The sequence below is a fragment of the Rattus norvegicus genome, chromosome 3 (genome assembly GCF_036323735.1).
Source record: "Rattus norvegicus strain BN/NHsdMcwi chromosome 3, GRCr8, whole genome shotgun sequence".
Classification (NCBI taxonomy): Eukaryota; Metazoa; Chordata; class Mammalia; order Rodentia; family Muridae; genus Rattus; species Rattus norvegicus.
In genome coordinates this window covers 113,038,517-113,064,227 of record NC_086021.1, presented here as the reverse complement: position 1 = coordinate 113,064,227, position 25,711 = coordinate 113,038,517, and the positions used below count along the sequence as shown (strand labels likewise).

At 39.8% G+C, this 25,711-nt stretch overlaps 1 pseudogene across 1 annotated transcript in view; it reads right to left on the bottom strand.

The window, feature by feature from the left end:
• The window catches only part of Dcdc1-ps1 (doublecortin domain containing 1, pseudogene 1), a 410,625-nt pseudogene that overhangs the window by 287,190 nt on the left and 97,724 nt on the right, over positions 1-25,711 (bottom strand). Inside the window, exon 9 of the transcript NR_175340.2 lies at positions 21,049-21,063. The product of NR_175340.2 is annotated as a doublecortin domain containing 1, pseudogene 1 (transcript). The remainder of the gene's footprint in view (positions 1-21,048; positions 21,064-25,711) is intronic.

The following is a 25,711-nucleotide window of genomic DNA, read 5'->3' as shown; positions in this document are numbered from 1 at the left end:
TGTTCCTCTTTCTCCACATCCTCGCCAGCATCTGCTGTCACCTGAGTTTTTGATCTTAGCCAATCGCACTGGTGTGAGGTGAAATCTCAGGGTTGTTTTGATTTGCATTTCCCTTATGACTAAAGATGTTGAACATTTCTTTAGGTGTTTCTCAGCCATTCGGCATTCCTCAGCTGTGAATTCTTTGTTTAGCTCTGAACCCCATTTTTTAATAGGGTTATTTGTTTCCCTGCGGTCTAACTTCTTGAGTTCTTTGTATATTTTGGATATAAGGCCTCTATCTGTTGTAGGATTGGTAAAGATCTTTTCCCAATCTGTTGGTTGCCGTTTTGTCCTAACCACAGTGTCCTTTGCCTTACAGAAGCTTTGCAGTTTTATGAGATCCCATTTGTCGATTCTTGATCTTAGAGCATAAGCCATTGGTGTTTTGTTCAGGAAATTTTTTCCAGTGCCCATGTGTTCCAGATGCTTCCCTAGTTTTTCTTCTATTAGTTTGAGTGTGTCTGGTTTGATGTGGAGGTCCTTGATCCACTTGGACTTAAGCTTTGTACAGGGTGATAAGCATGGATCGATCTGCATTCTTCTACATGTTGCCCTCCAGTTGAACCAGCACCATTTGCTGAAAATGCTATCTTTTTTCCATTTGATGGTTTTGGCTCCTTTGTCAAAAATCAAGTGACCATAGGTGTGTGGGTTCATTTCTGGGTCTTCAATTCTATTCCATTGGTCTATCTGTCTGTCTCTGTACCAATACCATGCAGTTTTTATCACTATTGCTCTGTAATACTGCTTGAGTTCAGGGATAGTGATTCCCCCTGAAGTCCTTTTATTGTTGAGGATAGCTTTAGCTATCCTGGGTTTTTTGTTATTCCAGATGAATTTGCAAATTGTTCTGTCTAACTCTTTGAAGAATTGGATTGGTATTTTGATGGGGATTGCATTGAATCTGTAGATTGCTTTTGGTAAAATGGCCATTTTTACTATATTAATCCTGCCAATCCATGAGCATGGGAGATCTTTCCATCTTCTGAGGTCTTCTTCAATTTCTTTCCTCAGTGTCTTGAAGTTCTTATTGTACAGATCTTTTACTTGCTTGGTTAAAGTCACACCGAGGTACTTTATATTACTTGGGTCTATTATGAAGGGTGTCGTTTCCCTAATTTCTTTCTCGGCTTGTTTCTCTTTTGTATAGAGGAAGGCAACTGATTTATTTGAGTTAATTTTATACCCAGCCACTTTGCTGAAGTTGTTTATCAGCTTTAGTAGTTCTCTGGTGGAACTTTTGGGATCACTTAAATATACTATCATGTCATCTGCAAATAGTGATATTTTGACCTCTTCTTTTCCGATCTGTATCCCTTTGATCTCCTTTTGTTGTCTGATTGCTCTGGCTAGAACTTCAAGAACTATATTGAATAAGTAGGGAGAGAGTGGGCAGCCTTGTCTAGTCCCTGATTTTAGTGGGATTGCTTCAAGTTTCTCTCCATTTAGTTTAATGTTAGCAACTGGTTTGCTATATATGGCTTTTACTATGTTTAGGTATGGGCCTTGAATTCCTATTCTTTCCAGGACTTTTATCATGAAGGGGTGTTGAATTTTGTCAAATGCTTTCTCAGCATCTAATGAAATGATCATGTGGTTCTGTTCTTTCAGTTTGTTTATATAATGGATCACGTTGATGGTTTTCCGTATATTAAACCATCCCTGCATGCCTGGGATGAAGCCTACTTGATCATGGTGGATGATTGTTTTGATGTGCTCTTGAATTCGGTTTGCCAGAATTTTATTGAGTATTTTTGCGTCGATATTCATAAGGGAAATTTGTCTGAAGTTCTCTTTCTTTGTTGTGTCTTTGTGTGGTTTAGGTATAAGAGTAATTGTGGCTTCGTAGAAGGAATTCGGTAGGGCTCCATCTGTTTCAATTTTGTGGAATAGTTTGGATAATATTGGTATGAGGTCTTCTATGAAGGTTTGATAGAATTCTGCACTAAACCCGTCGGGACATGGGCTCTTTTTGGTTGGGAGACCTTTAATGACTGCTTCTATTTCCTTAGGAGTTATGGGGTTGTTTAACTGGTTTATCTGTTCCTGATTTAACTTCGATACCTGGTATCTGTCTAGGAAATTGTCCATTTCCTGAAGATTTTCAAATTTTGTTGAATATAGGTTTTTATAGTAAGATCTGATGATTTTTTGAATTTCCTCCGAATCTGTAGTTATGTCTCCCTTTTCATTTCTGATTTTGTTAATTTGGACACACTCTCTGTGTCCTCTCGTTAGTCTGGCTAAGGGTTTATCTATCTTGTTGATTTTCTCAAAGGACCAACTTTTGGTTCTGTTGATTCTTTCTATGGTCCTTTTTGTTTCTACTTGGTTGATTTCAGCTCTGAGTTTGATTATTTCCTGCCTTCTACTCCTCCTGGGTGTATTTGCTTCTTTTTGTTCTAGAGCTTTTAGGTGTGCTGTCAAGCTGCTGACATATGCTCTTTCCTGTTTCTTTCTGCAGGCACTCAGCGCTATGAGTTTTCCTCTTAGCACAGCTTTCATTGTGTCCCATAAGTTTGGGTATGTTGTATCTTCATTTTCATTAAATTCTAAAAAGTTTTTAATTTCTTTCTTTATTTCTTCCTTGACCAGGTTATCATTGAGTAGAGCATTGTTCAATTTCCACGTATATGTGGGCATTCTTCCCTTATTGTTATTGAAGACCAGTTTTAGGCCGTGGTGGTCCGATAGCACGCATGGGATTATTTCTATCTTTCTGTACCTGTTGAGGCCCGTTTTTTGACCAATTATATGGTCAATTTTGGAGAAAGTACCATGAGGAGCTGAGAAGAAGGTATATCCTTTTGCTTTAGGATAGAATGTTCTATAAATATCCGTTAAGTCCATTTGGCTCATGACTTCTCTTAGTCTGTCGACATCACTGTTTAATTTCTGTTTCCATGATCTGTCCATTGATGAGAGTGGGGTGTTGAAATCTCCCACTATTATTGTGTGAGGTGCAATGTGTGTTTTGAGCTTTAGTAAGGTTTCTTTTACGTATGTAGGTGCCCTTGTATTTGGGGCATAGATATTTAGGATTGAGAGTTCATCTTGGTTGATTTTTCCTTTGATGAATATGAAGTGTCCTTCCTTATCTTTTTTGATGACTTTTAGTTGGAAATTGATTTTATTTGATATTAGAATGGCTACTCCAGCTTGCTTCTTCTGACCATTTGCTTGGAAAGTTGTTTTCCAGCCTTTCACTCTGAGGTAGTGTCTGTCTTTGTCTCTGAGTTGTGTTTCCTGTAGGCAGCAGAATGCAGGGTCCTCGTTGCGTATCCAGTTTGTTAATCTATGTCTTTTTATTGGGGAGTTGAGGCCATTGATATTGAGGGATATTAAGGAATAGTGATTATTGCTTCCCGTTATATTCATATTTGGATGTGAGGTTATGTTTGTGTGCTTTCATTCTCTTTGTTTTGTTGCCAAGACGATTAGTTTCTTGCTTCTTCTAGGGTATAGCTTGCCTCCTTATGTTGGGCTTTACCATTTATTATCCTTTGTAGTGCTGGATTTGTAGAAAGATATTGTGTAAATTTGGTTTTGTCATGGAATATCTTGGTTTCTCCATCAATGTTAATTGAGAGTTTTGCTGGATACAGTAACCTGGGCTGGCATTTGTGTTCTCTTAGGGTCTGTATGACATCAGTCCAGGATCTTCTGGCCTTCATAGTTTCTGGCGAGAAGTCTGGTGTGATTCTGATAGGTCTCCCTTTATATGTTACTTGACCTTTTTCCCTTACTGCTTTTAATATTCTTTCTTTATTTTGTGCGTTTGGTGTTTTGACAATTATGTGACGGGAGGTGTTTCTTTTCTGGTCCAATCTATTTGGAGTTCTGTAGGTTTCTTGTATGTCTATGGGTATCTCTTTTTTTAGGTTAGGGAAGTTTTCTTCTATGATTTTGTTGAAGATATTTACTGGTCCTTTGAGCTGGGAGTCTTCACTCTCTTCTATACCTATTATCCTTAGGTTTGATCTTCTCATTGAGTCCTGGATTTCCTGTATGTTTTGGACCAGTAGCTTTTTCCGCTTTACATTATCTTTGACAGTTGAGTCAATGATTTCTATGGAATCTTCTGCTCCTGAGATTCTCTCTTCCATCTCTTGTATTCTGTTGGTGAAGCTTGTATCTACAGCTCCTTGTCTCTTCTTTTGGTTTTCTATATCCAGGGTTGTTTCCATGTGTTCTTTCTTGATTGCTTCTATTTCCATTTTTAATTCCTTCAACTGTTTGATTGTGTTTTCCTGGAATTCTTTCAGGGATTTTTGCGATTCCTCTCTGTAGGCTTTTACTTGTTTATTAATGTTTTCCTGTGCTTCCCTAAGTGTGTTCATGTCTTTCTTGAAGTCCTCCAGCATCATGATCAAATATGATTTTGAAACTAGATCTTGCTTTTCTGGTGTGTTTGGATATTCCATGTTTGTTTTGGTGGGAGAATTGGGCTCCGATGATGGCATGTAGTCTTGGTTTCTGTTGCTTGGGTTCCTGCGCTTGCCTCTCGCCATCAGATTATCTCTAGTGTTACTTTGTTCTGCTATTTCTGACAGTGGCTAGACTGTCCTATAAGCCTGTGTGTCAGGAGTGCTGTAGACCTGTTTTCCTCTCTTTCAGTCAGTTATGGGGACAGAGTGTTCTGCTTTCGGGCGTGTAGTTTTTCCTCTCTACAGGTCTTCAGCTGTTCCTGTGGGCCTGTGTCTTGAGTTCACCAGGCAGCTTTCTTGCAGCAGAAAATTTGGTCTTACCTGTGGTCCTGAGGCTCAGGTTTGCTCGTGGGGTGCTGCCCAGGGGCTCTCTGCAGCGGCAGCAACCAGGAAGACCTGTGCCGCCCCTTCCGGGAGCTTCAGTGCACCAGGGTTCCAGATGGTCTTTGGCTTTTTCCTCTGGTGTCCGAGATGTGTGTGCAGGGAGCAGTCTCTTCTGGTTTCCCAGGCTTGTCTGCCTCTCTGAAGGTTTAGCTCTCCCTCCCACGGGATTTGGGTGCAGAGAACTGTTTATCAGGTCTGTTTCCCTCAGGTTCCGGCGGGGTCCTGCTGCTCCTGGGCCCTCCCCCACGGGAGCCCAGAGGCCTTATACAGTTTCCTCTTGGGCCAGGGATGTGGGCAGGGGTGAGCAGTGTTGGTGGTCTCTTCCGCTCTGCAGCCTCAGGAGTGCCCACCTGACCAGGCGGTTGGGTCTCTCTCTCACCGGGTCTGGGAGCAGAGAGCTGCTGCGGGCCGGGATCCGCGGGTGTGGGACTTCTGGTAAACACAGAACGTGCCCGGTCCTAGAGAAATTCTGCTTCCGTGTGTCCCAAGCTCACCAGGCAGCTTTCTTGCAGCAGAAAATTTGGTCTTACCTGTGGTCCCGAGGCTCAGGTTCGCTCGTGGGGTGCTGCCCAGGGGCTCTCTGCAGCGGCAGCAACCAGGAAGCGACTTATTTTAAATTAAAGATTGTCTTAGGGAAACTTTTGTTTCACTAAATATATTCCCTGTGTGCACCATTGTCAGATTGTAGCCTAAAGAATTAAGCTTATAGACATTTCAATTGATCTAATTAATCACTCTAGATAGATATTGTTGGAAGGCTCATAATCTCTCAAAAGACTTACTCTTCTGTGAGAAATTCATTTGTCATATTTCAGTTTATATAACATTAATAAAGAGAAACTGATAGAAGAGAAAATAAGTGAATAAGGAAACCTGGCCATCAGACTGACAGATTTCCATCATAAAATGGGTACAAAGTATCTGAGGGATACAAATGTACTTCAATTATTGATTTGTATTATATTTCTTAGTAAAATTTTAAATTATATATTTTCTATTATCTAAACTTCAAATTCAAGATGATACCTTTTATCAACCAGACTTGTCTTACCTATTGTCTTTAGAAAAAAATTATTACCTTCCGTCTAAAAATTCTAGGATCACTCAAATTATATAAAGTTATGTTCGATTTTGAAAGAACTACAGGTTTCTTATAAGTGTCATTTACTATTAAATTATGAGTCTGTGTGGACAATAAATTTCATCGTTAAACTGTCTACCTCCTGACTTTGTATAAAAAGCATAAAATGGGGTTATAATGAAGGCCTTTCTCAATCATACATTCTAATAACAATAAGATGCCAGAAAATGATGAACTTCTAAAAGCATGCGTCTGTGGGGACAAAAGGGAAACTTGGATATAATTATCACACCACTCAGCCCTCAAAGAGAAGAACATGCGCCCACTGACCATGTGGATCAAGAGTAAACTGTTTACTTGGACGAAACCACACTGCTATTACAGTATGATTTTATATTGGTAAAAATCTTTTGTTTTTATAATAAACTACAGAATGTGGATTTGCATTACAAAGACAGATACAAAAGTAATAAAGTAAGGAAGAATTTTAAGGGAGTAAAAACTGAGAAAGCAGTCTACGGCATTCTTTCACCCTGGACTCACTAATGGAGGTATAGTACAATTAGGCCCATTATTTATGCTACATTTTATCAAACAGAAGTTTCTCATTTTCATACGATTGTGTAAAACAAGATTCCTTTCATACCCATAAATGAATTTCAAGCTGTCTGACAGTTATATTGTTATATCCTTCATTTCATTAAATTTAATATTATTCTATCTTTGACTTGCATACATCAAATGGTTTTCAATTTGCCCTCAGGCACCCACTTAGGCTGGACAATGTGTCATGGAAATAAATACACAGAAAATAAATAATTTAATTTAGCTGAACAGGCTTACCTAGAATCTTGGAACGCCCTTAGTTTTCAATAAGTATCACTGAATTTACCTAAACTATGAAATCGCAGTAGTTAACTCCATAGAATATCTCATTCTTTTAATACACACACACACACACACACACACACACACACACACACACACACACACACATTCTTTTTTAGACAGCTAAAAGATAGTAACTTGAAAAGAAGGAAGAGTAATCCAACCAAGGGCTAGAGGATAGCTCTGTGCTTGTGTCACAAGCATGAGTTTGTATGATCCACCTCCCAGAATATTTATAAAAATGCCCAATTTGGTGACACAAGCTTGTAATTGATCACAAAAGAGGTAGACATAGATGGACCCCTGGTTTGTCAGCTTGATAATCTAACCTAATGGCTAAGATCCGGGACAGTGAAGAGAGTCTCAAAGGAAGTATACAGCTGTTTCTAAGCATGATACCCAAAGTTGTCCTATGGCCTCCATGTGCACATGCACCCCCACACACATGTATCTGAACACACACAGATACACATGCACTCATGCAAATACATAAAACCAAAGTTGCCCTATGTCTTCTATGTATACATGCATGCACACACACACGTGTACATTAGTACACATGAACAAAATAGACACACACATATAAATATATAACAACCTACCCAAGTTGTTGTAGGTAGGACGTAATTAAATTATTAAAGTGCATTAGTTAATGGTCCATTTAAGCATGCTTTGAAATATGAGTATCTCTTGTTTTGAACAGCACGTTAAATTTTCATGGATACCTTTAATGGATTGAAAACTTTTACTCCTCAGTATGTGATTTTTTTCTGTGCCATGCCAGTTTAGAAAGCTCTGAGTCTATATTACTCCTCACTTCCAGCTACTAACTGTGAGTTCCTCTATTCATCAGCTTTCTGAATCACAGAGATGGAAAGATCTCCTGTCACCACAGACAGTCTCAAGATTATTTTCATATTTGTGTGTTCCCAAAACATTCAAACATTTTGGGAACATTCAAACACATTCACTACATTTAAGAGAGAAAGATGAAAATAAAATATAAAAACTTTCCAGGAGAAATATTTAACAACAAATATTATAAACTTTTAAACTTGATTTAAAATGTAGCTGGTTTGGCTAGCATATGTGTTAAATCAATTTTACTCAGATTTGTGCTTTTTTTTTTTTTTGACCATTTTATAGAGACAGAACACCACATAGCAGTTAGCATTCAGCTGATTGAAAAATTCATTCAATGACCTTCTCTTCCTGGATACTCTCACACCCTTCCCCAAATTTATAAATCTCTGGTTCACCACTAATAACGTGTATGCATTCAAATCCACCCCCAATGAGACGCTATGATCAAGCAAAGATCATCTCAGAGAGCTGCTTCATTAGAGATCACTATGGGAAAAGCCTACACCTAAAAAAGCTGCAACACTAAGACTCCTGAAGGCCTCTCTTTTCCCTCCCTGCTGGCACTCACTCCCAACCACTCACTCATCCCTGGATGAGGGGATCCTGCTCATCCAGGCCCTGCTCTCTTCTTCCAGTCTTGGGTACAGCAGTGCTCCAATGCCCCAAAAGGAAACAGGGATTATGGACCCCACCCAGTCCCAGATTTCACTTTGTCCTCCCTGAGATGGTATTCCCAGTGCTCAGGCACTGCTAGAGGAGAAGCAGAATATAACATCTAGGGGTTAGGGTAGACATTTCATTTAAAGATATAAGTCTGAACTTCCCGACATGCCTTGGCCTTGCTGGTCCAACCCCCTCTAGGAAGCACAGCTATAAGGTATCTCCATGGCATACGTGAGACACCTTCACTCCAGAATAATAAAATCCTAGAAACCCTCACAGGAAGACCTCAGCGCTAAGTTCAAACATGTAAGAAATTCCTGTCACTTCTATTATTGGGGATATTACAAGGTTTAGAAACTATGTTTCAAGACGCATGAGCAGAAATCAAATATATTATTATATCTCAGGGTACATAAAACAAACCTGCTTCCTCTAAGATATGTCTTGAGTATTTCAAAAGTTTTTCCAAAGTCAATGAAGTGGAAAGAGTATAAAGTTCAGTGCTGGTCACAGCATTTAATGCTGAAGTGACCCTCCAATACTTACTAATGACATTGAGCTGATCCCATCATGTCTACTAATTGATACAAGGAGGACTAGCTGACATGGTGTATGTGAAATTATTCCACAAAGTATACAGCCGTGATCTATTCTGTCGACATCATCAAAATGAAAACTGACAAGACCTTTCTCCATACTTCAGGAAGCTGTTCAATAATATGCTCATATCCCTTAAGCACACAGATAAGGGTTGCCATGGAGCTAAGCATTGCTCACGATACATTGTCACTTAAATGTAATATTATCCAAGGCAGATCCAAAGTCTGACAACTTTAATTGGAAGGCGTGATCTTTGAATTTGTCTTGAAGGCAACTTTTGGGTAGGCAATGGAACTTTGTACTATGAGACATGTCAGAATTTAGGTATAGGCAAGGACTTTCTAAGTAGGATGCTAGTCACTAATGAAATAATGTTACAGCCAACAAATGAGATTAGAGTGTTTTTGCATGGCACAGGAAATTGGTAGTTGGGTGAGGAATCAGCTTACAGAAAGAGGAAAAAAGTTGTTAGTACACAACTGACCAGAAAGATGGTTCTTAGAACACCAAAAAATTAACAACAAAACAAACAATCACTCAACAAGTAGACTAACAGAACAAACCATTTTCAAAAGAAAAAATGTAAATCAAAACTACAAATTTCATCTCACATCAGTAAGAATGGCAGTCATTGAGAGACTAAATAACAACAGACGTTGTTAAAGATGCCATGGGACTCTTAAACAAATCCAGCCACTACTGAAATAGGTATGGATTCTAACACACACACACACACACACACACACACACACACACACACACACACACACACACTAAAATAAGACAACCTAAAACTAATTCTACTAAACAAGCTAGCTGTACCAAGCCCAAGCATCTGCCCGACCGTGCTCTCAGCCAGCACTGGTGTTCGCTGCAGTGCATCCCAACAGCTAAGTATGGAACCAAAGTGGGTGTCTACAAAGACGAGATGGAAATGGATTTGTTTTCAGCTGTCATTACTTGTGTGATAGTGGATGCAACTGGAGCTAGTAGAATGTATGCCCTGTTTCTTCCTATTTGCAGTTCTTTGAGTTTTACAGAGACATGAAACTCTTGTATGCATAGCTGCTATCGCATTGGAGGCAAAACTGTCTTGGGAGACAGAGGGGACTAACATGAGCAAGGAAGGGAAAGAAGTGAAGAGAAGGGAAATGTTTGTACAATACGTAAGTGTGCTTGTACGATATATGTGTGTTTATACAGTATATGAGTCTGTTTGTACAATGTATAAGTGTGTTTGTATCCTATATAAGTGTGTTTGTACAATGTATACATACACGTGCGAAAGCGTCTCGCTGTAACATGACATCACATACAATGAATACATATAATGAAAGTTTAAAAAAAAAGAAGGAGTAAGCAAATAAAACCACAAGTGTCACAGGAGTTGCTGGAAGGACACTTGTCAGAGGACAAAGTTTGCAACTTCATAGATGGAATGGGCTGAGATAACAAACATAAAATGTCCAACATCAGGCACCACTTGCTATACATTATCCCAACTATTAAATTCAATTGGACTAAATTTCAAAGGTGTTCTCTTTAACATTTTAATAATATTAAGAAACTGTCACCTCAAGGCTATAGCAAATATAGTACTATTGGGTTGCATGCAGAGAAAAGGCTACACCTCTGCCTCCAGCAGGCCTCCCACTTCCTGGCCTTGTGCTCCTGTCTCTGCTGTGCCACTCCGGGTCCCTCTCTATGTTCTCTGCTCTGTCCTCCATACACTTACCCATGGCTTTTGCCTATTAAAAAAGTAGTTATCACGAGCTAAGTATAATGACACTCTCCTTCCGAGCATGAACTGGTACTGTCGTACGATAGAAACAGCCTTGGTGACTGAATCTCAGCTGTTACAGTTCACACCTTAGTGTCATTCCCCATAACCAGAGACGGACAGCCAACGACGGACTTAGACCTTTCTATAGGTTACTCCAGGTTACCCCGACACTTACGCCTGGATGAAGAAATTATCATTACAGACTACACCAAAAGTGGGGGGAAAACTCAAGTAGCATTACTGGGAGAAATAATTAAGTTAGTTTATTGACAACATGTACAGAAAACAACTGGTTGATTTTTTTTAATTATTACTGTAACGATGGTATTTTGGTTTAGTGACAGCATAAGAAGAAATATAATAGCTGATTTCAAAGAAATTCTTCACTAAAACGCCACCATAACTTTAAGTACTTTTCCTTCATCAATGATTCACATTTATCGAACCTCTGCTGGAGCACATCGTAAAAGCTTTCACTCTCGGGGTGTAATGTGCTAGGAAAGCCTCCTGAGTACTAACGACCACCAACATCCATAAAGCCAGTCATTCTGCATTACATCCATTCACAGAAGATGAAACTCTTGTCTCCATAGCAAGATGGACCCTACTGTATCTAAGTGCATCAACCGTTGACCATTTAAGGGCATTTGGAGGCTATCAACAAAACTTAAGAATCGCGGCTAAAAATAATGAGACCAAAAGCTTATGAAATTTCCCATCAAACTTAGAAGTCTGTCTTTCCACCATGCCGGAACTTCATAGACACATAAGTGAGGGCACCGAAGACTGTCACATGGTGGATACTAATTGTTCCGATTAAAGTCTAACAAGCTTGCTTCCCTGCTGCTTGGAGAATGCGTCTGACTTTTGATCCTGACATCTGTGTCTTACAAGAATTTCACTCTGCTCTGACATTCCTTCTGATGCTGATCCAGGAATTAATGGATTGTGAAAAAGCTGGCAGGATATCATTTAAAACATAGAATTCCTAGTGTACAGGCAATGGAAACGTATCAGAATTCACACGCTTTGGGTCTGATGCCAACAGGACTCTCGTGTTGGAATATTTGTTTTAGTGTTGTTCCAGTGCGGGATTGAAATAGCATTTAGCTAAAATGTTCTCAAGACAGAATAGAGTTATTTTAATATTCTCCCATTATACAAGGGCAGTGAATTTTCTAAAAATGTCAAACAAATTCCATGTAAGGTAATTTGGTCTGAGTAACCACTTCTAATGAATACAATTGATCACTATTTATACAGAACCTGGTTGCTGGTTGGTGTTCTAATACAATGAAAATTTTTGCTTAGAAAATCAGAGGGTTTTTAAAAATGACTTGAAACTTGACCTGGCAATATACGTGCTATTTCCTCTAATGATTTTTTCTATGTTTGGAGACAGCAACTCAGTGAACTCTTGATCAAATATGAACTCTAATTTTAAAAAGTATCTGTAATTTTTATACAGAAAAGTTTAAATTAAAACTGTTTGAAGATGTGTTTTAAATTGAGGAATTCTCTTCAGGATTGAAATTTTACACATCAGAAGATACTGTCGTGCATTTCATGGTTCTGGATAATTACTAGATGCCAGCAGATAACTTAAACATAGCTTAGATTCATTGACATTAATGTGTGACAAGCATTGCAGAACATATTCAGTAACTTTAAAAGAAAAAGTGAAAGGATTTTTTGAAAAACCAGAGAAAGCCACCGTGGTGGTGACAATACAATCCTGTGCAGTGAGGGAAAAACTCTTTGTGTCCCAGTGATTTACATATTCAACAAGTTAAAAGGGAACGTGTGTCCACTTAATTGTTAGATTATAATTAATGCGAAATGTAGTAAGGTTGGAAATTTAATTCATTTATTCAAGAGAATACTTAATTTTCACATTAAAAAGAGCACCACTGTTTTACATCATAAACGTCTGAAGACTTTGTTTCGATAGACTGCCTTGATTTTCATCTTCATCTGTTATATCAGGAAATGCAGCACTAAAGTGGCTCAATAGCCCATGTGTGCTGGTAGCTGCTTTTTTTCCCAAATTTATTTAAACGTTTACATATCACCTTTTGAAATGTCAATCTCCCAAGTACTCTCCAAATACAAGACCACTAGCTAATAGAACATGGGCTTCCTCTTTGAAGAATGAAAGCCTTTCAGGTCCCAAATCTCCTCCAATGGGCCCTTCCTGGTTAATCCTAATAGAGAACCCACAACGGCTTACAGTGGCCAGTGATAAAAAGGCTGCCCCACTCCAATATTAATTTCCTTTTTAAAGATCTATTTATTCTTTTTATGTATGTGAATATACTATAGCTGTCTTCAGACACACCAGAAGAGGGTATCAGATCCCATTACATGGTCGTGAGTCACCATTTGGTTGCTGGGAGTTGAACTCAGGACCTTTGGAAGAGAAGTCAGTGCTCCTAACCACTGAGCCATCTCTCCAGTCCCCAATCTTAATTTCCTAAGAGCATGGTCCATGACCCATCATCTTCATTATTTCAGTGGCTGTTTCTTGTATCGTTCACTGTGCTGAGCTAGATGCATCTTAATGCATTCAGAACACAAAATACTGAATGTATTACTATCATTAAATAAACATTAGTGTGTTAATGTGTTAAAATTAACTATCAGCATTAATGATAAATATATACTGACCAGGACAGTAGATAGAAATGGGACAGGCAGTTTAGGACAAGAAGCTCAATCCGTGTCCTTAGCCGTGAGACAAAAATGTTCTTGGTCCTGTCCTAGCTGGAGGTCACTAACATCAAAAGTGTTTGTGATCTCTGGTCTCTGATCTGGCTCCTAAAGGATTTTAAGATAAACTTTCCAATGGACACAGTGGAGGACATGTCCTTATGATATGGTGGAGTATCTTTTGGGTTATGTTCATAGCAGCTTATTTGTAAGAGTCAGAAACTGGAAGCAACCCAGATGTCCCTTAACCAAAGAATGGAAACAGAAAATGTGGTTCATTTGCACAATGGAATCCTATTCAGTTATTAAAAATGAGAAAATTATGAATTTTGCAGGCAAATGGATGGAACTAGAAAATAGCATCTTGAGTGAGGTAACTCAGGACATGCACGGTGTATACTTACTAATGAGTAGATATTAGCAAAAAAGTTCAGAATACCCATGATACAACTCACAGACTGTAGGAAACTTAACGAGAAGGAAGGCCCAAGTGTGGATATTTCACACTTAGAACAGGTAACAAAATAATCATGGGAGGCAGAAGGAGGGAGTGGAAAAGGAGGGGTGAGGGAAAACAGGAAGAGGATATGGGAGAGAGGAGAAGTCTAGAGGGCCAGGAGAAATGAATGGGAATATACAACCGCTGGGGGTGGGAGCTGGTGGAAATTTCTAGAAAGTCCCAGAGACATGAGATCTGAGAGGCTTCCAGGACTCAATGGGGGTGACCTTACCTGAAATATTCAACAGTGAAGAGACAGAACCTGAAGAAACCACCTTCAATAGATAGCAGGGCCCCCAGTAGAAAGATGGGGTCACCAACTACCTTCAAATATTTGACCCAGAATTGTTCCTGTCAAAAGAAATAAGGGGACAAGAGTGGAGCACAGACTGAAGGGAAGGCCATCCAGCAACCAGCCCAAACCTGGAATCCATCCCAGGGGCAGGCACCAAACCCTGACACTAATTATCAATGCCATGTTGTGCTTGCGAACAGGAGCCTAGCATGGATGTCCTCTGAGAGTCCCTACCACAAGCTGAGACAGATGCAGATACAGCCAACCATTGAACTGAGATCGGGGACCTCAATGGATGAGTTAGGAGAAGGGCTGAAGGAGTTGAAGGGGATCTCGACCCCATAAGAACAACAACAATCTCAACTATCCGGTACCCCTGAAAGCTCACAGAGCATACAGGGGCTGGTCTGCTCCCAGGCCGTAAGTAGCAGAGGACTGCCTTGTCTGGACTCAATGGGAGAGGATGTGCCTAATCCTATAGAGACTTCTAGCACCAGGGAAGAGGGACACTCCCAGGGAGATGCAAAGAGTAGGGGTTAAGAGGTGAAGAACCCTGGGAGGAGGGACCCGGAGGGGCAGCATTTGGGATGTAAATAAATAAATAAATAAATTTTAAAAATAGAAAAAAGATTACCTCTTCAGAGTGAAGAGGTAGCATTAAGAAAAACCTGTTGTCTCCTAGCCAAAAGAATGCAGTCTGCCTCTGAGTGGAATCACACCATTGCCCCCTGGCAGGAGGAGTGGGTGGGTAGGTGGGGGAACACCCATGGAGGCAGGGAGAGGGGGTGGAATTGGGGGTATTGGGAGGGGAAACCTAGAAGGGGGACAACATTTGAAATGTAAATAAACAAAATAACAATTTTAAAAAAAGAGTTTATCTAGTTGGGTTTGCTAATCCTATGTCCAAGGGAACCGTCCCTCAAGAGGCAGGTTTGCCTTAAGCAAGCTAAAGAGAACAATTAGCTCTTTAATTTAGAGACAATGTACTTTCCCTTTCCCTCTCAGTATTCCTAGCCAAAACGCAGTAACTGCAAGCTTCCATAAGGCTCTGTTGGGTCTACCTGCCACTCACAAAGGCATGCATTTTCCTTCTCTTTCTCTTCTGTATTTTTCTCCGATTCCAGCCAGAGTCTATGTATCTCTTTTCAGGCATTCTGGACCTTCTTACTCTTTCTCTGAAACTCTTCTCTCCACCATGTAGCTAAAATATCCATGCCATTTGACTTGAATGCCAAAGCTCTTTTCCCTCCCTAAGCTCCCACCTAATAAGTTTATCATAGGCTCTCCAAAACTGAGCCTGTACTCCCTGAATTCTCAAGACAAGAACACAAAAGTCAATGACTGGGGCAGTTTGAGTAGTCAAGTATATGGGACCCTTACTTCCCCAGAAAGACTACATCATTCTCAAAGACACCGCAAAATTCCGGTATCATCATTAGCAATATACTTCATGTAGTTATTCTATAAAAGTTCAATATCTGACATATTAATTACTAAATGAACCATATTTTCAAAAAGTACTGAGAGCTAGGGATATAATCTATTTGACTAGCATTTGAGGTCCTGAGTTCAATCCTAGCACTCCACACACAAAACCGTATTGATTTGCTTAAAGAGCCATCAGTCCTCATGATATTTGAAACTAAATGAAGTCCCATAATATCCACACTTGTACCCAGAGTGGCTGTATAAAGTCTCTTGACATGTAGCTTTGGCACCAACTACATTTCCCTAACTTTTGTTCCCAAAGTAATCAGCATTAAGTAATAATATATTTAAAGTGTTACCTAAACTAATCAAACAGAGGTGGAAGAAGAATTAAATACAAGACTGGCCAACTTAAGACTCAAGATTGGGGAATTTGCAAAATAAAGGGGTTTAAAGTATGATGTTATCATGGAGCAGTTATGTTAAAAATAAGGCAGTTGGGGAAAGTCATATAAACAAAGAACAAATTTGACAAACCATGTGATTTACTTAGCTGACTGTAGCTCCTTGTCATTGAATAAGATAGATCAGAATCAAACTTTGTTTTTAATTCCCCTCAGTGTCTTTGCCTCCTTTCCCTCCTGATTTCTCTTCTATCATTTTTTGTGTCATACAAAGTATAAAGTGGCATTTGAAATATGTTTATCTGTCCACTTTGCTCCAATTTGATGAGAAGCACAGTCTGTGAATGAGGGCTTGCCCTCCACTCTTACCAATGCCAAAGTCTCAAACATGGTTCAACTCCCAGGAAAAAAAAAAATCTCAAAAGCATGAGCTGTGAAAAAGCACCAAACACCTGTACTACCTACCTGTGCTTCTTGTGCTACACATCCCCACTGCAGCCACAAGACTATCATGGCATGGCACAGCAGTAAGTGCCTTCATTTTTTTTTTATTTTTTTAAGTGCCTTCATTTTTACAAGAAAAAACGAACTACAAAGCTTTAGTTGTGACTTAATCCTCCAAAAGCATAAGCAAACCTATGTTGAAGTACTTAGATCAAAAGGTCTGGTTCTAGGAAAGTTAGGGCATCTGAGGACTTTGTCCTATCTATATATATCTTTATTCTACCTTCTTATTAAATCATAATTTTTACTCTATTACAAATGAAAGGAACAGATTAAAGTTATTGCAACAAAGCTTCATATAATAGTTTGTATCTTTACCTCTTGTTCACACCCCGCCTGATTTACTTGTTTGTTTACAATGGTACACATCAAACCGAGGACTTCACATATGCTAAGCATTGTGTTGCCACTGAACACCCCAGTCCCCAGCTTTACATAGATATGGGGCACGGATTTTTGCCTATTATTATTAAGAGCATTGCTAATAAAATTTTACATTACAAAGAAGAAGTAACATATAATTTTATATCTATTTCAATTAAGAAGACATCTGGGTCAGCATTCACTCTGGGTGAATAACTCCAGCTCCAGGGAGACACAATGCGACACACACACGTGCGCGCGCACACACACACACCATAAAATAATCTTTGGAAAGCCACGTATCATTTTATGCCTCAGGATAAAACCCTGTATGACTCTTTTCTTAGTCACACAAGGGATAAATCTGCCTATGAGATTATTACACCTTAGGTAACATAACATCTGTAATATCTCTTAGGACTGTGACTAGCACGTCATAAGATCATGAAGTGTTTGCCATGACTAAAACAAACAAATATAACGGTGTCACCAAAATTATTCCACTAAATATTAAGGTTGTAAATTCTGATTATAAAGAATCAAGCAGAAATTTGTCCGTGCATGTGTGTATTTTCTTTGTAGAATCACATCCTCCCAAGTAAAACTGGGCCACAGGTAAGAAGAGCCTGAGCTAGCCTGTTCTACAGGACAGGCAACAGCTTGAGGACTACCTTGTCCTCCTGTCACCCATCCTCACTAACTCTGACGTCTGTGCTCCCACACACCATCTTTTCCTGAAGTCAGACAACTGAGCTTTTGTGATTTCAGCTTGTCCTCTTTTGTTTGATTACTGCCATTTAGGAGATAAAGATGACTTAATGTGATTAATTGATTAATTAATGATTGATTAATTCACTTGGAGAAATCCTAAATTTTACATACTAATTAGAAGTTTAAGTAAAAATGCTTCCAGACAACCAATTTGATTCTGTTTGATAGATGTAGGGTCTGTGAATGATGACTCTTCCTCCACAGTGCAGCAGTGCCCAGAACCTAGAACACAATTAAACTTCCAGCACTGGAGAAAACTCCTAAAGGTATTCTGAACCATAAGCTATGAAAACATAGGAGATGTTTGTAGTATACGCCCTGGTTCTCTGCACCTTTTCTTTACTGTTTTCTTCTCTGTGCACTGAGCCTTAACAGTTATCTCTTCCCAGATTCCTTCCTTAATTCATCCTTTACAAGACCACCAGAAGTTAGAAAATCTCAAGTCCTGGCTACCCACTTGCCCTAATGATCACAACCATTTTCATACTTTTAGATACTGTTAGTATATTAATAATTATCAAACTTGCATTTCCAGCTCAGATATCTTTTATTCAAATGTCTGTTCAACCTCCTTGTTTAACTATCTAGTGGCCCAGTCCTTCTATTTCTCCTGCCCTTTTTGTCTGAATAACTAGAGTCAATATTATAAATTCAGTAATTAAACTCTCATTCATATGTCAAGTCCAATCTAACATTATAGTATTTACAAAACGTATCATAAACTTTCCCATGTCTCATACTTTCATACATAGGCCTAGAAAACCAACATCTGTCTAGATGTTTGAGCAGCCTCCTCCAGAATTTGTTTCTATACTCTGTAGGGCACATGGACCTTGCCACCAGAGGAATGGGCATGGGACTGGTGAAGTGGAGCATGCTTAAACCCCAGAAATTTCAGAGTTTAAGATGGCAGGAGTAGTCTCTCTCTCTCTCTCTCTCTCTCTCTCTCTCTCTCTCTCTCTCTCTCTCTCTGTCTCCATGCCTGCTTTGGGGTAATAACCACAATCCCCAACTGGATGATCACGGGCAGTCAGTCTCATAGCACAGCACCTGGAATTCTTGCCCATGCAAACAGAGCATCACCAGTGTGGTGGTTTTAATATGCTTGGCCCATAGGGAGTAGCACTGCTAGAAGGTGCAGCCTCGTAGGAGGAAGTGTTTCACTGAGGTAGTGGGTTTTGAGACTGTACTCCTAGAAGCTTGCAAGACAATTTTTTCCTGGCTGCCTTCCAATCAAGATGTAGAAGTCTCTGCTCCTCCGGTACCCTGCCTGCCTGGATGCTACCATACTTTTCACCTTGATGATGATGGACTGAACCTCTGAACCTGTAAGCCAGACCTAATTAAATGTTGTCCTTTATAAGAGTTGCTTTGGTCATGCTATCTGTTCACAGCAATGGAAATCCTAAGACAACCAGGATCTTAGCTTCAACCAATAGAACATATTTCCCCCCAAAGTCCCATCCCACTCCCCAAGGTTCGTATAGACCCTGTCCACATGGAATAAAGCACACGAACTATTTCACCAAGGATCATCTGAGACTATTTTTACTGATCTGTAGCATTTGGGAGAAGTCCCCCTCCCACAAGCACTCATTGTTGGACCTTGGACCTGCCTGCCTAGCCAGGCTCCCCATGGCTCACAGAGGCTCACATCAGAATGATGGCTTCTGGCTTCACTGCCACAAAGGCCTTGGGACCCAGGACCTGCCCAGCGCTGGTTGCACAAACCTCTTTACTCCCTTTCTAAGAACTGTAACACTTTTAGCATTCCCAGCCAGACTGGAGCCCTGTGGATTCTCTATGTCCTAGACTCCCTTTATCCCTCTCGGGCTAGCACACAGCAACGTATGACACCCTAGAGGAAAGGGGTGGATTTTGGACCCCACTCATTCCGGACTTTGACCTCTCTGAGCTAGAGTACTGGCACTCGGGCACCCCACCAGGAGAGGTAAAAACCCAAAACTACACTACTTTCATTCTACAGCAATCACCCTTCAGATAGCAGTCAGCATTGTTTCTAAAGAATATATTCAATCACATCACTCCCGATATCTGGCAATGTGAAATACAAACTCTTCCAGGTACAACAAAACTCTCTGCGATTGACGTGACTTCTCACAGTCCCCACACTCCAGCCACAATACTCTTACTTCTTCATTGCTGAAGGACAAAAATCAACCCCTTTCCTATTCATTTGAAGCAGATTTATAATATTTATAGCATTGAACAGCACCCATTTCATTTCTCTGTGTCTTATTTCTGTTTTACACTCCTTCAGGCTCTTGTAGAGAATTAAACCTTGCATACATCTACAGCTCTCAGTCACTAAAGTACTTAACAAATAATGATGTCAGATAAATATGTGTTATTTAATACCAAACATAAAGTGTCTAAGGACTATGATTTTCAGAGCATACGCAGATGTCCAAAGCTTGGGTTAAAATAGGTAATACTTGCAGAAATACAAAACGAATAGTCACCAGGATACAGATATATTTAGACCCTATTAAAGTGTCCCAGGAAACAATGGAAGAAAGGAAGTTAGGAGATTTTTGAGCCTAAGAAAACAAGCAGCCTAAAGGAAACATATTTGAGAATTTAAAAGGTAAACAATTGGGAGAAGAGATGTAAAACCAGAGTGGTCATAAAAGCCAGGGAGATGGCTTTCTAACGCAATTAACAGTGTTACATGTTACAGAGAATGAGAAGACCAGTGACTTCAATAACCAAGTAACATTGTTACCCATTTCTACTTCAGATAAATTTATTATGTTAAAATGGTTAAAATTAGCTCAAATGAGTTGAAGGTCATAGAACACCAATCCTGCATGCTCAGTGTATCTCAGAGAAGCAGCTATTGTAAGGCAGATATTCAATCAGACTCGAAACACCAGTCTCCAGAGAATGACCTAGGCAAAAATCAGTAAGAGGAGGAAGTTAAGACAGAGATAAAGCTTCTGAGTGATTTAGCAGCATAAGAACACTGGGAGTCTGTCAAGGGAATAGAAGACTATGAGTCTAAACACCTCTTCTAAGATACAGGTGTAATCATGGCAGGACATAGACCAGTGAGTGTGTAATAAGAATAGAGGGAAGTCTAAAGAAGGGGAAAGGAAAGTCCATCAGAGACAATGAGATGAAGTCTAAGCAGAGAGAACAAAGGAATTAGCAACTTGTGGAAGTATGCCTCCTCTGTTCATTTTGGTCTGGAATGAATGAGCAAACAAAATGTCTACCAGTGTCTGTGTATGGGGCATACTCTCGCTTTCTCCCAATACTACTTCCCTAGAAGTCAATCATCCAAGTAAAGTACATGCAAGACTCTCCTGAAGCTGTCAACACCCTCTTCCTTTCCCTATTTTCTTGAGTGACTCAGAGCACTGCCCCACTCACACCCCAAGCAAAAGAGAAGCTAGTAGATCGTCTGATAGGGCTGTACATAACCTCGGCCACTCGCTACCAATATTTCCCAGTGACAGTCAAACCGGCCTTCTGATTTGCATCCCAAAATAGGTACTGAAAGACTTCTACTGGTTGCATGGTGAATAGTATTTCTTGAATTCTGATTATGAAAGTTAGGACCAGGAACTGTTTCAAGATCTCCTTATATACCAATCTAAAAATATAGCTACAGATAGCTTCACTTAGTCAATAAAACTCCAAAACACAGAGTGAATGCCTTATTCACTGTCACACAGTAAGACCAATTGTGCAGCCCTGGGTTGCCTGGAATGTTCCATGTATACCAGGCTGACCTCTAATACACAAGAGATCTGCCTAACCCTTCTCAAGAGCTGGACTTAAAGGCATGCAACACCATGCCTATCAAGAAATCCATTTTTAAAAAGGTAAAAATTGCTTGCTGGGTATATGAGCTATTTTATCAAACATTCATGATTTTCCAACTTGAGACAAAGGAGTTATTCTTATGTATCCATGACCCTTTTCCATGACCCTGCAAGCATATTCAAATCTGTTTTTGTCAATTAGATGAAGCTTTGGGATCTGAGCTAGAAGGTCCTTAAATGACCTGACTTTGTTATGTTTCACCAGGTTCAAATCACTCTCACCACTGCGTAAAGGACACGCCATATCTCAACTCACTGAATGAACTTGATTCTTCTATGTGTTTATGTCTAGCATTCGTATCCCTACTACCTGGACTAGAGTTAATTACTTCATCTCCCCAGTTCACCTTGATTCTTTTAAACCATGAGGACTCAGGATTTGAGAGTTAATTTCAATATGAAGTGAGTGAAATATTCCTTCTGCAATGAGATTAGAAGAGATAATTACTTATGGAAATGCCTTGATGCTTTGTTCTTTAATCAGAGAAAAAAAATCCTTTCAAGATCATAAGGTCTCCTGCAAATCAGCTGTCAATGGGACTGTTTTTGTCCTGCCTTACTTTTTGCTACTGGAATTTATGATACAAATTCTATAGCTACTCATGAAATATGCAGCTATCCATTGTAATTTATATTCAAATTTTAAATTTTAAGTACGATTATTTTTTTGCATTTATTTTTGGTGGCCCTCCCCAGAGAAGACCAAATCGATTGGTAATATTGGCTGTAATATTTTATTATAACTAAATCAATTAGCTTTTATAGCAATAAACAACTTTTATTATGGAGATACAGCTATGAATGTAAACAATTGCAGTACACTGTATAAAGTTGTGTCTCTGTCCTTCCTCACCTACCTTAGGCATTCTCTGATTGGCTTTAATAAAAATCTGATGGTGAAATAGCTGGGCAGGAAGTGGAAGGTGGGACTTCCTGGTAGCAAGAAAGGAACTCTGGGAAGAAGAAAGAGGAAAGTCTTTTTGCCAGGAGACATGAGAGGACATGACTACCGTCCTGGGAGATATAGCTAGGCATGTGACTTGATGTGGCTAGGCGGTCAGGTTAACTTAGAGAAGCTGGTTGACAGTCTGCCCAGATAAAGCCTAAGCTTTGAAATGTTAAAAGGTCTCTGGATCATTTGGAGAACAAGCTGATTAAGGAATAACTGCCGCTGTATTAATTTCCAGTATTATTTATTATTATAAGATTGTAAGTCATTTTATGATAAACTAGATGAATTAAAGATTTCATTTTGGACACTGAGGATATGGCTCAATTGGAAAAGATGTGCTCAAACTCAGGTGTCTATAATCTAGCTCTGATGATCCAGAAACAGGGGTGATGAAGCTTTCTAAAGCAGAAGATTATTTAGAATGATTTTTTTATTAATAAGAACATCGAGAGGCAGAGAAGACATTTCTAATATGCCCTGAAGCCCTTGTATAACTAAAATGCCAGGAAACAAGTGCAGTTTCTGTGTCTATTGTATGACATACAAGACAGTATCGTCAATATCATCGCTGCTATTCTCCCCCTGGAAGCTTCTCTCCTTACTACTGTAAGAACAAATATTTACTGGGAGGAGGGGGGATATGAGCAACTACCTCCCTTTCACTTCCTATTTCCCATGCATCTAATTTCCAGTCATTGTCTAAATATAACCAAACAGTCCGCTTTCCTTAAACTCACACCCTGTTGCCATTAGCACACTGGCATGACTTTTAATGTCCTGGCATTAAGTTACTTGGGTTAGGTATAGTGTCCACTTTCCAATGGTATTTGTAAATGGCTCCAAAAACTAAATTTTATGCCATCAGCACAAAGGCATCTTTATAAACTAAAATTAGTAAGAGTGATATACAATGACTGAGCCATGTGTGGTGCAACATGCCTGCAATCTGAGCTATCAGAAGCTGAATCAGGCTTCTCAAAACTAATGAGCTACAAAGTAAAAACTATGCCTCTAACACACACACACACACACACACACACACACACACACACACACACACACAAGCCTCATTGAAAGACAAATTTATAGTAAAATGTGTAAAATCTTAGCGTAAGTTTACATGTAAAGCATAAGTATTTATACATAGAACTAAATCTGCAGAATGTGTTAACTTATAAAGAATCTGTAACAAGGGGCTGGAGAGATGGCTCAGGGGTGAAGAGCACTGACTGCTCTTCCAGAGGTTCTGAGTTCAATTCCCAGCAACCACATGGTAGCTCACAGCCATCTGTAATAAGATCTGATGCCCTCTTCTGGTGTGTCTGAAGAGTGACAGTATACTCACATATATTAAATAAATAAGTCTTTTAAAAAAGAATCTATAACAAATAGTTAGCTCATAAAGAAAAACTTTAAGTCAATCTCAAAGTGTTCATCAAGAAGTATGGACTAAAGAGATGGCTTAGCAGTGAGGTGTACTGCCAGCCCTTTCAGGGGACCCAGGTTTGACTTTCTCACCTGCAGGATAGCTCATAACTGTCTGTAACTCCACGTCCAGGGAACTCCACATCTTCTTCTAGGCCTCTCTGAGCACCAGATACAAACATGGTCCACATACACACATGTAAGCAAAATACATGTAAAAAAAAGTAAATAAAAGAAAATTAAAGTTAAAGGAAAAAGGTAGGATAACCTTGAACTCATGATGTTCCTGACTTTGACTCCTGAGTCCAGGGATCACAGGTATGAGCCACTATGCCAAGCATCAGCTTGTAGGTTTTTTTTTTTCCACCCCTTGTATTTCATACATCACCTTTTTTTTTCAATTGCTTTTTTTTCATCTTTATTAAATTGGGTATTTCTTATTTACATTTCAAATGTTATTCCCTTTCCCGGTTTCCTGGCCAACATCCCCCTAACCCCTCCCCCTCCCATTCCATATGGGTGTTCCCCTCCCCATCGTCCCCCCATTACTGCCCTCCCCCAACACTCTAGTTCACCGGGGGTTCAGTCTTAGCAGGACCCAGGGCTTCCCCTTCCACTGGTGCTCTTACTAGGATATTCATTGCTACCTATGAGGTCAGAGTCCAGGGTCAGTCCATGTATAGTCTTTAGGTAGTGGCTTAGTCCCTGGAAGCTCTGGTTGCTTGGCATTGTTGTACATATGGGGTCTCAAGCCACTTCCTGCTTGTAGTTTTTAACTCATTTGTGCCACAGAGATACTGTCTCAGGCCCGCAGACCTGGAACATACTATATAATGAGGAGAACAATGGGAATAGCTCCTCCGTGAGTGTTCTGTGCCTGCCCAGGGGGACTTCTAGTGGGACCTGTAATCTCAGTGTTGCCCAGTTGGCCATAGGTGGAGACCTGGCTCACTAGAACTAGTCAAGGAAGATGGTATTGTGATCATAAGTAATGTAAGAGTCACTTAAAAAAAGAAATGGAATTTTATGAAACACCATCTTCATTATAGCATGGCCACTGTGTCCTTGAACTAGCATCGGCTGTTATTACTGGCACAAGATTGGGCACATGAACATTGGTCATGTATGAGAGAGGGGCTCATGAGTGCCCATCCCTCCCCAGAAATTGATAACAGTTAATGGTTGCTGGAGGGAAAAGAAAAGTTTTCTTCAGTGGTGTGGCCACTATAAATAATCAGTCCTCCATGTTCCTATGAACAATGCTAATAAAGCTAGTGATCACTAGATGGGAAGACTGACGGGCACGGAAGCAGAGAAGGGAACAGAATGGAGTAACGAGGGATGAATATGAGCGGAATACATTATGCTTCATAAAGATTTACATTTTAAGTTGTGTCTGTGCACCAGGTAAGTGTGGGACCTGCAGAGCTGCAGAAGCTTTAGATTCTCTGGAATTGGAGTTACAGGGGGCTAAAATTACCTGATGTGGGCACTGACAACCAAACGGGAACTCTGGAAGAGCAGAAAGGGGTCTTAGCTACTGAACCATCTCCCCAGGCCTAGAATATATTATACACATATACAAAAAGAATAAATGTTATGTATAATTAATATATTCTAACAAAAGGAGAAGACGGAATAAATAAGCCCAAACGACTAAGTGTCAAATCACTTCTAAAGTATCGTTAAACTAGAGCCTGACTTCTGCCCAGGTCTAAGTGAGAAGTGCACATGGGATATCTGTGATCCCAGGGCTGTCAGACTTGGAAAGCACCCCC